A 16281-nucleotide genomic window follows, 5' to 3' on the forward strand; every position below is an offset into this window, starting at 1 on the left:
CTGCTGATTATGATAATGCTGGGGTAACTGCAACCTTAATGAACACTTTCGATGTGTTTTATTTTTAGACAGATATAGATATTTTATGGTGCTTTGCGCATAATTTATATTATCTATTCCAAACTTCACTTAATTGAAAATATTTCTTAGAAAGTAAAAACATAAATATTGTAATCTCCAGGAATGAACAAATGGGATTCATGGATTGTTTTAAAGAAGTAACTTTCATAGAAGATGGATCCAAGATCCATGGATCTTCAAATTCGTCTTAATTCTTCTCTCGTAGCAGATTGATGATGATTAATGACTTCAACCCTCCTACAAAATTTCAAATATCAATAGCTAATATGCTGTTTCTCAGGAATAAGGGCTACATATTTATTTTATATTATCTCAGTTATGGTCATTTTTAATGATGTGACAATTAGTCGGGATCGGAGAATTAGGTGTTTTTTTCTAAAATCGGCATCGGGGAAAAAATGTTTAATTTGAGATTCCAATTCTTATTTATTACTGTTATTTAACTAAATGGATGTCCAGGTAAATTGGGACATTATAATATAATAATATATAACTTAGGATAAGTAAAATTTTACAGGATTTTTTATTAATAAGCAATGTGAGGTTAGTTGTTTCGTTCAAATAGGTAAACAAACAAACAAGGAGCAAAAGAAAAGGTTGGCCGTACTCAAAATGATTCGTGCGGGACACAAGCCTCCCAAGATCTCCAAAACGCTATCGAACCCCAAGTCGAAGATGTACAGGATCTACGACAAGTGGAATCTAACCAGAGAGTCTGAACGGAAGTCCCACAAGTCAAAAAGCGACAAGAAGAGGAATCCCATATTTCTGAAGGGCCTCAAACGATCGATTTAGGCAAACCCAACGATGCCGATTACCGTACTCGCAAAATACCGCAGCGTCAGCACACAAACAGCCCAGAAGGCGGTAAAGAACGAATTGAAGTTGACTTCCTACAAACACTTGAAGAGGCACATCGAATAAAATAAAATTTCTATCGATGGATGAACAACTTTTGTGTAAAAAAAAAAATTATGTAAAATTTAAATTTCAGTCTTATAGCCCATTAAAAAATGTCCCAATTTACCGGCACATCCATGTATTTATTACTATTATTAAAAAAAGATATGAAAAAAATACCCCAAAAAAATTAAATGAGTTTTTACTTTCTATTCCAAAATATAAAAAAATATTTCAAATATTTTTTTCAAAAAAAAAAAAAAACATTCCAAAAAATGTAACTTTCTATGAATAACTACGTATTTTTTAAATGTTTATCAAAAAAATTCATTATTTTAAATTTAATTTTTAAAATTTTTTCAGCAAATTCATTTTACATTTTTTTTTCTAAAAAATTCCGAAAACTAGGCCCCTAAAATGTAATCCTGTGGACGCCCTAGATAGCACTATTGTATTTTTAACTATTATTTTAAATATAAAAGAATCCGTATTGAAATCGACATTGCTAATTTTTACTAGATCCGCGTTGGAATCAGCATCGTTCATTTTTACTGGAATCGGCATCGGGATTTTTTTTTTTAATGGTCCTATGACGAGTTTTTTTTACACAAAATAAATGTTACATTGTAGAATTTGTTTCTCCAATAAATTTACATGGATTTGAATAATGAATCAATCTGTTAAGGGGTTGAAGGACCGTAACCTAATTACACTAGTTTTTATACAGATTATGTTTATATTATTTAATATTAGGTTATAATATGTACTTACATACGTGTGTACTATTGCTTCCAATGTTATATCAGTATCTTACAATACTTCTCTTTTCATTCATGGAATTTTTTCAAAGTGAAATAATTTCATTGAGAAAGTTTATTCAAGATATGTTGTAGAGAAAAAGGATGAACTTACATAGCCAATATATAGATAGGAAATGGCTTTTTCTGCAATAGAAGAAATGGCAGAAGGGACTATACATAAGTTCAATCATAAATTCTGCTCACCTTTTTTTAAAGTGGAGAGGCCTAACTGTCAGCAAAAAAAGATGGAATTTGCTGCTTTATGTTGAGTAATTAACCGCCTTCATTTGTCCGGACATTTTCTCTTTTTACAGCCTGTGCGACTTTGTTAATAGATTTAGGAAATTTTTATTGGTTAATGGTTTGTAAAAAGGGAACATATTCGCTGCTCAAATGGACGGTTGGTTACCCTAATTTAATATACCGGGCGCGTGGAAATTCTGCAATTATTTTTTTTTTTTGAGGGAAGTTTTTTTCATGACTAAAAAAGTATATATTTATTTCATTTCTTATTTTCTAAAAATTGACTCCTCAGCACCTATGGTTTTGTGCAAACGATTCTTAAAGGTGGAGCAGCCCCTCTTAACGTAGTTGTCCTCCATGGCGGTCCACACTTCGGAGAAAGCAGCCTTTAGATCATCAATATTTTTGTGGAAGACAGCACAGGTCTCCACGTGCTTCCACATGGAGGAATCCAGGGGATTCAGGTGCTGCGATGCGGGGGTAAAATACCCCCACATCCTAGTTTGTACTCTAGGTATTTTGGAATCACTCTGCTGGTGTGGACCAGAGTCCCATCTTGGGTCCAGACGTCCCTGTTGGCCCCGTACGTGGCCTCTAGAACAGAGATAACCTTCCTCATAAGGGTATTCTTCTATATAGTAGTTCACTGTCCCCTCGAACCAGATGGAAGGGAATACTATATCATCTGAGCCCACAAAGCCAAGCACCATGGCGTTCAGGGATGCTTGGGCACAAAGTTCACAGAAGGGTCGGCATCATTGGCAGAGGTATTAATTTTTCATTGTGCCTATTCTTGCGTCTGTCTAAAGAGAAGGCTTTTTAGGTAGAGAGGAGATTAGTGGTTACTTTTTATTTCTTAAACGATATTTTATTAAATATAACGGCAAAAGTAAGTTTTTTTATTTAATAAATTATTATCAAATACAAAGGATCAAAATGATGAGCACAAATTCTGGCTTCACTCAGTATTGAATTTGTCTTTTCTTCGACAACCCAAAATCCAAACCTTCCCTCTTGCAAGGTTTTTTGGGAATCGGCGGTATGAAACGTCTCTTGAGTTTTTACAAATAGCCACTCCAAAGAATCTTTTACTTTTATTTATCCAATTAAATTAAATATATGAAAAATCAAAAATATATATTATTTACTCACATGTGTTACGTCCATGTCTTAATAATTTATTAAATTTAAAAAAATTATTTTGTATTATATTTAGTAAAATATTGCTTAAGAAATATCGAGCAACCGCAATTTTTTACTTTTTAAATCTATGTAGTATTAATCACCAAGACTCGTCCCAATGACGTCACCAGAAATAAAAAAAGAGGGAGATTTATTTAATAAATCTCCACTGTGTCTGCCCAGCGATTTTCTTGTTTCCTAACCTTGTTCTAGTAACATTGCATAAGATAATCTTATAAGAAGAAAAAAAATAGATGAACACAGATAAATTAATATTGCGTTTATAGAGTCTGCCGGTAGGCACATAGATGGGTAAACCTGCATGCCTCAGAGCAATACACATTGGTCCGTGTTCAAGACACGCTCTTAGTCAAAGCTATGAACAGTGAGGGAACAGTTTTTGAATTGGTAATATGAAGAATGAATTTTCTTTCCCTTAGCAGTTCATATTATTATTTAATCCTTGAGTAGTGAACTTCCTTTCCTATATAGATTATATTATATTCAAAACCTGATTGACCATTCATGTGTGCTCATTATAGACGGAGCGTAAACCTGAGGATTTGTTGCGGAGTTAAAATTGTAAGTCCTTATTGGACTCAGAGTAGAATTTGAGATCTAATGATATGTCTTGAGCATTATTCCTTCTCAATTCCAAAACATTCATCAAATTGTCAGGGTTAACATGTTGATTTTCAGTTGTTGTTTTTTGTATATAATTGGTCATTCTACATTGGATTTTCAACATTGACTATGAATATATAAAATTTTGTATGTACAGAAGATCCTGTATGCCATTTGTTGGCCATTTGTCATATTTTATATGGAAAAAAAGTATTTATTAGATTTAAATAATCAAACATATGACTATATAAATTGAAATTCATCAATCACAGTTTTTAGGAAATTATTTAATTCAAGCCTATAACATCCCTCTTTTTTAGGTATAGGTTTACATTTGACATTAAAAATCTAATAAAATGTTTGTTTTTTCCCAGAAAAATATGAACAATGCGTCACAAATGTTTTTTCGAAATAATGTTATGTCATTGATTCAGTTCAATTTATCAGTTCTTCAAATCTCTTTGTAGGGGACGCGCTGAGCCTCCGCTGACAGGTTTCTGGTATTATATGCCTAGAATTGAATTTTTTTGGTTATTCATTATAAAAACTTACAATTAAAAAAATTGAGGAATAAATATTGGTCAAGTTCTGATTATTTAAACTTTTGAGTATTGATATGGCCGAATGAAAAATCATGTTAAATAGTTTATCATGAGTAAAACTATTATCATATTATCCTCAATAATAAAATCAAACAAAGGAAAGATAGTAAAAAGTGGGATTTGAAAAATATTTTCTTCCATTTTACGGGTTTTTGTACTAAAATTTTTTCCTTACAACGCGGATTTTTCTAGGTCCCAAGAACCACGATAAGCTGAGACCCCTTTACTTTACTCAGATTTAGCCATGAAACTTTTTTTATTGGCAGATGTAATATTTAGAAAAAATTGCATAATATTAAATCTTAAAAAATTATGCAGAACGATATATAAAAATTTTCAACCTAATTTAATTATTGCAAAAATAATGAACAAGGAGACATTGAGTGACATAATATCCGAAGACAAAAACATTAGTGTAATGAGTAATGCATTTTGGACGAATTAGGAGTTTTCCCTCGAGTTAGGAGTTAAAGTCTAGAATACTTTTTTCCTAATAAATTTGAAAAACTCGAGTCCCAAATTTATTATCGTGACACATCAATAACTAATATCTTATCTGTATATATATATATAGAAGAGAGATTGTGTGTGTGTAGATGCCCTTTATACATTCCCACACCATTGAACTTAGGAGGCTGAAAATTTTGTATGGGTCCCTCTTTTGAGCTGGTACGGGCTACTACAGGGGTTGTAGATTTTTGGAGAGGTTATATAAGGGGGGCTTATGCTATACCCAAAAACCGTTATTTGCAGCTCAAGAGGACTAGATAGGGTGTTGAATTATTTATCAAAAAGTGATTGAAGTTTCAAAAAAACAACTATGTTTAATTGAAATAGCTGTCATTTCTTGGGGGAGTTGCGATGATGAGACTTTGTTGATTACCTTACTTAACCGGATTGATATAATGCGAAGAATCCAAGAGAATTATAATTATCAGGATCTTTTTAGACAACAACCAAACATTCATATTCTAATTATTAGTAGGTTAATAGGTATACAAGGTTAGACCGTCAAGTAATCGGGCTTGCTAGAATTTTCAATCTGGTGTATTGGCCCGTCTGCTGGGCAAGACAGGCAGATTTTGACAAAGACCGCAACCAATCATAGTCTATGACGTCACTACCGCTAGATTTTTCAATTTAATGTATCCTACATACTGCTGGGGAAGAAAAACATATTTTGACAAGACACGTAACCACTCATACACTATGACGTCAAAGTTAAAAGTGTGGTGGAAGTCAAATATCAGTCGTACACGCGTTATGGTATAACCTTGTATTTCTATTAACCTTTAATTATTAGTATATGCATAGAAGTATTTTCCGAATATTTTCTCAAATAATTTGACAATTTTCATTGTGATTTCCCTCTCCCTCCTTAGCCCGAGCAACGCCGGGTAATCATTAGCTAGTACATTCATATTAATACGTAGGGATGTGAAAGTTGTCCGAATCCTCGTGAGCATACATTCAAAAACAAAGTATATGTTTGTAATCTGTAAGATGTTAGTACTCTTATTAATTATTTCTTCCTATTTTGAAAATTCAAACGTATATGTAAGCAAGGAGCAATATAGTCTATTTAGTGATCTTTTTCAGTAGATATATCGTCTGACTATCAATGTTGCCACATAAACTTTCCTATTTGATTTACACTGACGAAGATTTAGACAGTTTTCCCATCTCTGTTAATAAGTAGTGATGAAAATTGGTTGCATTTTTCAGCAAGCTCGTTTTTTTTGTGTCAACAAACTAAAGACTAAATTTTCCCTAATTTATCCTAAGATCTTTTCATTATTTTTTAGTTTCTGAGGAGTGAACTTCCCTTTCTACTACATTCGGACTCATTCTAAACCTGATTGAAAATTTGGGAGTACTCATAAAAGATTTGTTGTGGAGGTATAATTATAAGTCCTTGTTGGACTCCGAGTAGAATTAGGGATCGACATCGGAGTAATTCTAGCCAAACAAGGGTTGTTTATTCCCATGTCCCTTCCTCATAGCTGCTTGTAGCTGATCTAATAAAATATCTTGTAAGGATTTACATTCTAAACTAAATAATTTTGTACACAGAAATAGTATTAATCTGTATAAACATGAAATAGAATTTGTGGTTGTGAGTGTGTCATTTATGCGTTTCCAGGACCTAGGAGGCTTAAATTTTGCCTGAGTTTTGAACCAAAGCAGGTTATGACAGGGGTGCCAACCAAAACACCATTTTTTTAAGCTCAATGTGGTTGAGTTATTAATCAAAAAAGTAATTACCGTCTCAAAAAACAACTCTACGAATAACTTTTATTCAAAATCAAACAAGTTATGGGCAAAAAAATAAATCTTTGAAAATTGCATTTTTGTTTTTTCAATTGCAAAAAAATGAACTTCCCATCAAATATTGGATTAGTAAATTAATAAAGTTTGTTGAAATTTCTCTGGAGATTTGTTTGCATAAAAGTTTGATACATGAAAATTGACATTTAGCTGAAATATCTGTCATTTTCGGAATAATTTTTCTTTTTTAATTTCATTTTTTGTCTCTTTTTTTTTTCATCAAACGTCAATTTTTTAGAAAAAATGCCACAAAACGATGCTTTTTGCACAAATAAATGTTATAACAACAGCTAACTCCAAGTATTTTACAATTTTCAAAATATTTTGTTAAATAATTTTTGCAATATTTGCTTCACTGAACCAGATATGGCCGTTTATAACTTTTGCAAATATTAGTATTCATAACTATTATTTTTTGCAAGCAAGAAAAAAATAGTGGTAGAAAATTATTTCTCTTAATATGCCAATAAATAGTATTAACAATTTTTTTTTTTTGCAAAAGTTGTCATTTTTTTTTTTTTTTGCAATTTTCTTCCCGAATTTCGATTTGATAAGTTTTTAACGAAATAAAAAATTGACTTCTTTAAAATCTTAACCACTAGGTGGCGCTCAAATATTGAAAACACTTTAACAACGGAATTAAGAGATTATACATTTGATAAAAATATGATTTTGGTATCAAATTATATGTTTTTTGGAGTGAGGAGCTTGAATTTCATGGCTTTATTATTGTAAAACTAAGGAAAAGCAATGATTTTTAATGTTTTATTGTTAAATTGACATTAAATTTGTTTGGTTGAATTAAAGTTGAAGGAAGTAACTAACATAAATATATTTTTGTGAGTGGAATATGGAACTCTTGAAGGAATCAATAATATGTTTGTTTGTTTTTTCAAAATTCCGTGCTATACCCAAAGATATGTCTATCAAAACATAAAAACATTGAATATCATTGTTTCCCCTTAGTTTTACACTGATTATACTATTAAATTCAAGCTCATCGTCCTAAAAAGTATATAATTTGATACCATAATCATACTTTTATCATAAGTATGACCTCTAAAATCAGTTATTAAAGTTTTTCAATCAGTGAATGCCACCTAGTGACTATGATTTTAAGAAGGGTTGGTTGGCTGATTTTAAAATTATTTTTTATGTGATATGGGTTTAAAATTGTTTGAAAATTTGTTGAAATATAATGGAACTGCACTATTTCTAAATCCATCTCTCGAGTCCACGTTTTTCTACCCTACCCCGTACATACAGTTCACTCTGTATACACGTTCGATACTATATACACACGGCTGCAATATTTCATTAATACGACTACTTTCCTATTTAGTTGATCAAAATGTATTTATTATATATTTCATGGAACACTATGTACAGTACACCCAGTGCAAACTTTGTTTTAATAATATATAAATAAAATATAAGTGTATTTTACTCAGATAGAGGGTGCTGAGAGAATTATTATGAGTTTGCACAATTTTTTTCAAACAAGAAGCTACAGACTGTCACACCACCTTGCGGATACTCTATTTTTTGTTTTGTTTTTGTTACTCATACAAAGAACATGAATAAAAAGGCGTTGAAACACTTTTTGTTAACGTTTGAATTAATAACTCGGAGCAATACTGGGTATACCCGCTAGGTCTTAAGTATCTATGATCTTCAAAGCCTCATTTGTTTATCCACATTCGCTCCATATTCAAACAATTGCGTTTTATGATAGAAGATCACTTATTAGTTATGGTAATTGAAATAATTATAAAGCTTCAGTTGTACAGGTGGTGATGGTATGTGCCTCAGGTGTGTACACATTAATGCAAAGATTTTAAGTCTTGAGCTTTTAATTTCCTCATAGTTACTAAAGAAGAAAATTATAGATTGGAGCAGCTGAGCATCTTTCCAAAAATTAAATAAAAATGCAATAGAGCGTTTTCATAGGATGAAATTTCATTGGTGATGTTGGCCATCTTGCGGACCTAAACAACCAAATTTCATGTGCATAAAAACTCATTTTTTCATGGATATTAAGAAAAAAAGTGGACTATTGCTCTGTATTTGGATGTCTAAATAGATCCAATAAATAAAAGATCGTAAATTTTAATGCCTATTATAAATATATTCCCTTAATACCTAGCTTTCTTATACCGAGTGTTCCAAGGAAATCTAAATACTTTGAATTCTAAACTTCAACAAGATATAATTTATTAATTAACAATACAATATCACCCAATTAATACTATAGATAGATTTGTGACTCAGCTCTCTTAATTATTAATCTATCCGCCCTTAGAGGCAATGATGGCTTCCCAAGCAGCGGTGGAAGAGTTAGCACACACTGCAGATGTCATGGCGTTCCAGTGCTGCCTGACAGTGGCTTTGAGGGCCTCGGTGTTTGGATTACGGACACTGCAGGCCTTCCCCTCGATATGCACCCCAAAGGTGAAGTTGAGGGGTCCGCATCAGGACTGTAAGGGGCCCAAAACGTGTGCAAAAAAAGAGTTCAAAAGAACTCTATGAACAAATTCAAAAGAGTCTTGCAACGGAGGAGATGGGTTGTTTCTCTGATTGCTAGTGTCAAATGTTTTTCTAAACACACACAAGGCTCTTTCCATCCACTTTTGTGAATGCTCTCTGGACAGTCTGGTCTAAAAAGCCGAGATCTCCTGCATGGCCCGTGATGGTCTTGAGGGGATTGGCTTGGGCTGTTTTCTTTAACTCCTCCAAGTCCAGTTTGGCCTTTTTGAAAGGGGCCTTCTTCCTCTCCAACGATTTGGAGTTGCTGACGGTGTAGAAGGTGGTCCTGCAGACGCCCAAATACTTGGAGTGCGTGAATGGAAACTCATCGATCACGTTCAAGTGTCATTTTCTCAACTTGTATGAATGCTTGAGAGCTCAGGTTTGTGTTGTAACTAATTGTATATACTTCAATAAATTGAAGTATGAATTAAAATCAATCACTCGATCTTTATTAATTATTGAATTAATAAGTATTCAGATTTCAATGGACTACGCGGTATATCAGACGCTCAAAAGTATTAAAAATATATTATTACATCTTATTTCCATAATGGTGACAATAAAAAAAAACTATTAGAATGTAAATGTTAAAATATTTTTCTACAAAACATATTTCTCTGCGTGTCAGGAGGATGCTCATAGAATATATCCACCTTGTGGCATTGAGAAGTTTCAGTCTTCTTATGCTTTTGCCTAGTTACATTTTCGTCTTCCGTCGTTTCAGCGTTATACTGTTTTGCCTTGCAACGTCGTGGCCTTGAGACTTTGGCTCCTTGGATAATAATATAAGGAATACTACTTCTTATAAATACATATAATAGGTTTTTTATTGGAATTTTTACACCTGTATTCTAACTTTGAGAAATTAGAAACAAAAGAAGTTCAACAACAGAATAACAATTCTCAACAGCTTGATTTTTAGAATTTTTTTGAAATAAAAATCCAAAAATTTTGAAAAAACATATGAATTTCTTTGAAAAAATTTTAAGAATTAAATTTCTTGAAAAAAAATTTCAAAAATTATATTTTGGAAAAATATTTCTAAGTCTATAGCTATTCCCAAAACAATTAAAAAATCCAAAGCTCCTTACAAACAATTTTATTTTTGGAAAAAAATTCAAAGATTTTTTTTTTTTCATTTTTAAAAATTAATAGATTTTCACCAAAAAATTAATATTGTGTAAAAAAAAATTACAAATCCACAGCTATTAACAAAAAATTAAAATATTAATTTTTTTTTTAATTCAAAAATTCTCAGATGTTTAAAAAAAAAATTGGGAAAAAAAACTAAAAAAAATCCCCAGCTATTCACAAAAAAAATATTTAAAAAATCAATTTCAATTATTAAACTTTTGAAAAAAAAATCGAGTAAAATTTTTTTTGGAAGCCCACTCTAGCCTACTACTCCCTACATAGGTTTCAAAGATTTGGAGAATTGAATTTATTGTTGAGGTTTACTGTTGAGACGTGACTATACATATATATGATAATTTAACTCAAAATATGAACATGACTCAAAGAGTCCTGTTTGTTCAGAGCTGGAATACGACGATAAAACGTATCATTATTATCAAGACGTCTCAGGCAAAACAGTACAATGCAAAAACGGTAGAAGGCAAAAATGATCCTTCTAGAACCATTACTTTGATTTAATCCAAATATCACTGTTTATCATTTGCACAAGTAGTATTCAAGTCTTTTTTATTCATTAAGATATTTGATGAAGTTTAATCAATAATTGTTTGTGTATTTTATTTAGAAAAAATATCAAATATGAGCCCAAGATTGTGTTGCCTTCAATTATGATGCAATTTGTGTGGGTTTGTGAAAATGCTCTATTATAGAAAAGTTCAGAAAGTTCACGCGCTCTTATCACTAGTGGAATGTTCACCATACTCAGTTTAACTCGAGGAATGTTTACCAGGGGGAAAATCATCCCTGAGGAATGTTTACTTTGCGGAAAGTTTACTGTGAGAAATTTAAATGTGAAGGGAACTAATTTTTGGAAAATGTTTTTTGATAATTAACTGTGATCCATTAACTATATCATTTCAATTATTAATATAAAAAATAATTATACATATGCCTATAGAAAATTACTTACTCAAAAAGAATTAAGTTGTATGTAAGGTATAGGACCAGTGCTTCCAGATGCTTGAAACAAAAAGCAGACGAAATTCAATGAAATATATACACAAGAAAAAGCGCAAAGAAACCCTCAACAGGTTTAATATTCATTTATTAATTATTAAATTTACGTACATTGAACTATATGTAGTATTACAAATCGATTCTGGAGGAATAAAGCTTTGATAATTCTTTTTCAGTTTTGATCGATGAAGATTGACAAAAGTTGTTGCATCTTCAACCTTTTTCTCTTTTTTTAAGTTAAAAAAAACATTGAATCATTTAGATGTTGTGAAAAAATATTTTTCAAAGGAGCACATTGTAGGTCACAAAACGAAAAAAAACAAAAAAGAAGGAATTTTTAGTTATAAAGGTCATTTTTATGCTTCTCGATGTACGGAGTGCTGCTCCATTAGAATCTGATCACTATGAATTTTAAACTTCAACACGATATAATTTATTAATTAACAATATAATTTCAACAAAATGAATTCTATAAACTAAAGTGTATCTGAGCTCTCATAATCATTAATATGGCTTCCAAGAGCGATAGAAGGTCTGGCACCTACTAAAGGTGTAGTCCTGTCATGGTGTCCCAGTGCTGGCTAACAGTAGCTTTGAGGGCCTCGTTGTTGGAGACTAAAGGCATTGGCATCAAGGCTGTAGGGGGTTGGCATTAGTGTATTAAAAAAAGCTCAAAAGTATCATTCAAAAGAGCCTTTCAACGAAAGAGATGGATTCTCAGAGTAGAATTGAGGAACGACATGGGATTATTTCTTGCCTTTTTCCTTGTTCAAATAATTTTAATATCTTTAGATAACCTAAATTGCAGATTTGGTAGCCTCATCCTCGGTCCTAGGATTTTCTTTTAACCCTTCTGAATAAAATTTTTAGTAATATTGATCAAATAATGTTTTTTTTTACTGAAAATAATATTAATATTATTTTTAGAATGACTTTTGTATTTGGAAAAGGTCAAGCCTTATGCTAGCCTTTTTTTAAATAGTTTCCATATTTCACTTAATTACCTTTATTTAAATTAATCTTATTTGTATTTTTTAAATTACCTTTTTAATTCAAAAAGCCGTTCAAGCTTATATAGACAGTCTTGATTGGCCTTTATTGGAATGTTAACTTTATCCCAAAAAATAGTTACTCCAGTTATTGTAACACAAGTTGATTTTTGGATTGTCTTCTTTGGATCAAGATAGTGATGTAGAAATGGCCCAACAGCCATAAGTATTGAAGCGGCATTTTGTTCCCGGTTATCCTTGTGGAAATTCATTTATCAGATACAATTTATTTTGAGATCTTGTTGAGGTTGCCATATTTACAGTTTAAATAATATAGATAGCTTCAAAACAAAACTTATAATAATTTATCACGCAAATGTTTTTGTTTCCAAAAAAAAATTGTTTAACAGGATTTTAATAAAATTGTGCGTTTCAATATCTTTGTCCCTTGTATAGATTAGCAATCTACTGCGTAGTATGAGAATACTACGCACTGTTCTTCAATTAATTATACACTATAAGGGTGGTACTATTTTAAATTTTCGAAGCGTTAGGGTGTTAGATTCAAAAATATTGTTTTTCCCTAAAAATAGAATTTGCAAACTTTGAACCGTTTTGAAAAAAGATAAAATATTCTTAATTTTTGAAACATTTTAGGTACTTGCTTCCAAAATTTAATTTTTGAAATTTTTTTTCCAAGAAATTAAATTTTTGAAATTTTTTTCAAAGCAATCTAATTTTTGCCAGTTTTTTCAAAATTAAATCCAAAAACCAAGCCCCTCCCTCCCCCAAATATAATCCTGCAGACCCTCTGCAAATATTATATTCACTGCATGAATCGGTAAATCTAAGTATTTAAGACTTAGTTAGTATCTCACCACAGTCACAAACTAAATGATTATGTTAAATATTTAGATGGGAATAGCATTTAATTTCAAACACTTTACTTAAAAATCGAGTTTTTCCAGTTTTCACCTACACATGCAATGTCCACACGTCGTTACCTCACTTGTACAAAAATATAATGTATATTTTGTTGTCAGCTGTCGATGTTTTTGCTTCTTTTCCCTGATCAGTGTGCTTTACATTGATTGGGCTCACTGAAAAATGATTGTGGGGAAAAAAGGTTCCGGACAAAATCGTTGTGGTAATATTGTTGCGTGGTAAAATCGTGTTGTACATTATCATTGTTAGACAAAATGGTTTTGGGTTAAATCTAGTAATTATGTAAATAAGATTTATTTGTATCTTCGACCTTTATCCGTTTACTTTTTTGCATTATCGATTTTGTTTCTGCATTTTTATTTCCATTTTTATGCATTAGTTTGACTTGACTAATTATATCATCGTGAAGTAACACAATTGTGAGCAATATGATTAAGAGTAATTTCGTTGCAAATAAAATATTATCGTCTGCCATTTCATTGAGCATCCAATATACTCTTCCCTTCCAGTTGGGTATAGGTTAAGTGCTGGCCCAAGGCAGTTTAAACTCTACCGCTGCCACGTTTATAACCATTAAGAACCCCTTCTAATATGTTATAATACATCTAGGCCCACAGATTGTTGAGGTGAACTGCAGGACACTGGGCCACGTTAAATTTCTCTGCTGCATTTTCACTGAGCATCAAGAAACCCTTCTAATATCCCAGAATGCTGCTTTAAATGTGAACTTCTGGGCCCGTGGTAGATTTAATTATTCTGCCGCCGCTTCTAAGCAACAAGAACCCCATCTAATATTCTATAATAGACCCAGGCACACGGATTGTGCAGATCAACTGCTGTGAGTCGGAGGGTATTTTGGGGTCCTTGATGCTTAAGGAAGCGGTGGTGGAGGAATTTAACCTACCTAGGAGCTTAGCAGTTCACACGCTCTATATATATTAGAAGGAGTCCATGATCCTAAAGGAAGCGGCTGCTGTGGAATATTTCTTATCACACAATAGTTTGATTTCCCGAATATGATATAATTGCAATGAAATTGCAGACGGTAATGTTGTCTTGCAATGAAATTACTCACAATCATATTGCTAACCATGATGTTGGTTCACGATGATATTTCACTCAACAAGTTTGCCTCACAAAGATAATGTACAATACATTTTACTATGCAACAATATGACCCCAACGATTTTGTCGTCAACCTTTTTACTAAAATCATTTTAAAGGACACGTGTTGTTTGGTTGAATTAGAATCAGCTCTTGTTAATCAATGAACTCCTTTAAACAATTATTGTTTAATGATTCCATAGTTAGGAAGAATTGGCTAACTTCTAACTCATATTGGGCCTTTTTTTATGTTTCCTTTCGTACTAAAGATTTTGGTATCTTCACTTTGAATTGTTCCAAAATAACAAAGATATTGTGAGAGATCACCTGCACAAAGCAGTCACTTTTTCAGTTACGATAATTGAGCCCTTGATGCAGGTTTGACTGGAAAGGATTTTGAAGTTAAGTGTTTGAAATTAAATGTTTTGTAACTTTTCAAATACTTAATAGTACTAAAAAGACAAAAGCTAATGAAATATTTAAAGTTTTTGCTTTATTAATTAATTTATTAAATTAATAAAGCAAAAATATTCTCTTTTCGAATGATGCAATTACCCCCCAAAAAAAAAAAGAGTTAAAATGGCAAGTAGAGTTAATAATTAAATGTACACGAAATGAACAATAATGAATAGACGATTTCGTCTAAAAGTATTATTTACCATTTTTTAAGATTCTTAAATAGACCGTGTTTTGAACCACAAAATGAGTTCGATCATCCTCATAAGAAAGGCCTATCCCTCTGGAGAGAAGTAATGGTTTTCCAAGAGAGTGTTATTTACCTTTCACTTTTTCCAAATAAGAACAACAGTATAAAAAAATTCAACTGGGGCCTGCTGTGTGAATCAGAACCTTCTCAGTGTTTAAATGTAGTTGGACTTTATGCTCCAGGAGGAAAATATATAGATAAATAGGTATTATCAAGGTCCTGATCATAGATTTTCAAACACAAGGCCGGTTCGAGATATACATTGTGATTAGAGAAGGTATTTTTTAAGAGCGCGAGGAGAAGGTGGGAGGGAGATATATGGTATTCCTGAATTAATACCCTTATGAATATCAAGTGCCTGTTATATGATTTTTGGGGGATAAAATGAAATACTCCTATAAGGAAGATAACCTTCTACATTTAAAATAGCAACAGGGGAGGATCAACATTAGATTTACTTTATTATACATTTTTAAATCAATTACACCAAAAATAAGGTAGAATATTTCTTTTAGAGCAGGGATACTTAACCTTTTTTTCTCCAATTCCCACTATATAGTGAGCCCACTCTCCATTTCCCACCACAGCATCGGTCTTTGACTAATTTGATTTTAACCCATGCCGTGCTTAGTACCTAAATAAAAGTTTGCTTTTTTGTTCAATTTTACAGTCTTTAATTTTCGTTAGTATATATATATATTTTTTTTTTACAAACAGTTATCACATGCAAATAAAGTACATATGAAAAGATATGTTATATTTTTTTCTCAAATTATTTGGCCCATAAAACATACAAAGAAGTTCCCTACAGGTTAATAACCACTGTTTTAGAAGGATATGCTAAAACCACGACGACCTATTAAATAATCAACAAAAAATTAGAAAGAACACACGCATCAACCTTTTTTCCTTTTCTAATTTTTAAAGGTAGTTTTTTCTTTACGCAGATTCCTTCTTTAATTATTACGAAAATGTCAAGGACTAATTGGGGGTGGGGCGCAAAGAAAATGCAAGAATATAATGTTTGCAATTTATTTGAAAGTTCAGTGTGGAGATGGAGATCAAATCTTCTCTAATATCTTAATAAACGATTATGG

The 16281-nt window shown here is 31.7% G+C and overlaps 1 long non-coding RNA gene across 1 annotated transcript; it reads right to left on the reverse strand.

Annotated features, from left to right (window-relative positions):
- Positions 1-11510: 11510 nt before the first annotated feature.
- LOC121120315 (uncharacterized) lies at positions 11511-13331 on the reverse strand. The gene is made up of 2 exons (XR_005865005.2): positions 12484-13331; positions 11511-12293 (listed from the first exon to the last, which is right to left on the reverse strand). It is a non-coding gene; the product is annotated as an uncharacterized lncRNA (long non-coding RNA).
- Positions 13332-16281: the final 2950 nt, after the last annotated feature.

Source organism: Lepeophtheirus salmonis, chromosome 6, assembly GCF_016086655.4.
Source record: "Lepeophtheirus salmonis chromosome 6, UVic_Lsal_1.4, whole genome shotgun sequence".
NCBI classification, from domain to species: Eukaryota; Metazoa; Arthropoda; class Copepoda; order Siphonostomatoida; family Caligidae; genus Lepeophtheirus; species Lepeophtheirus salmonis.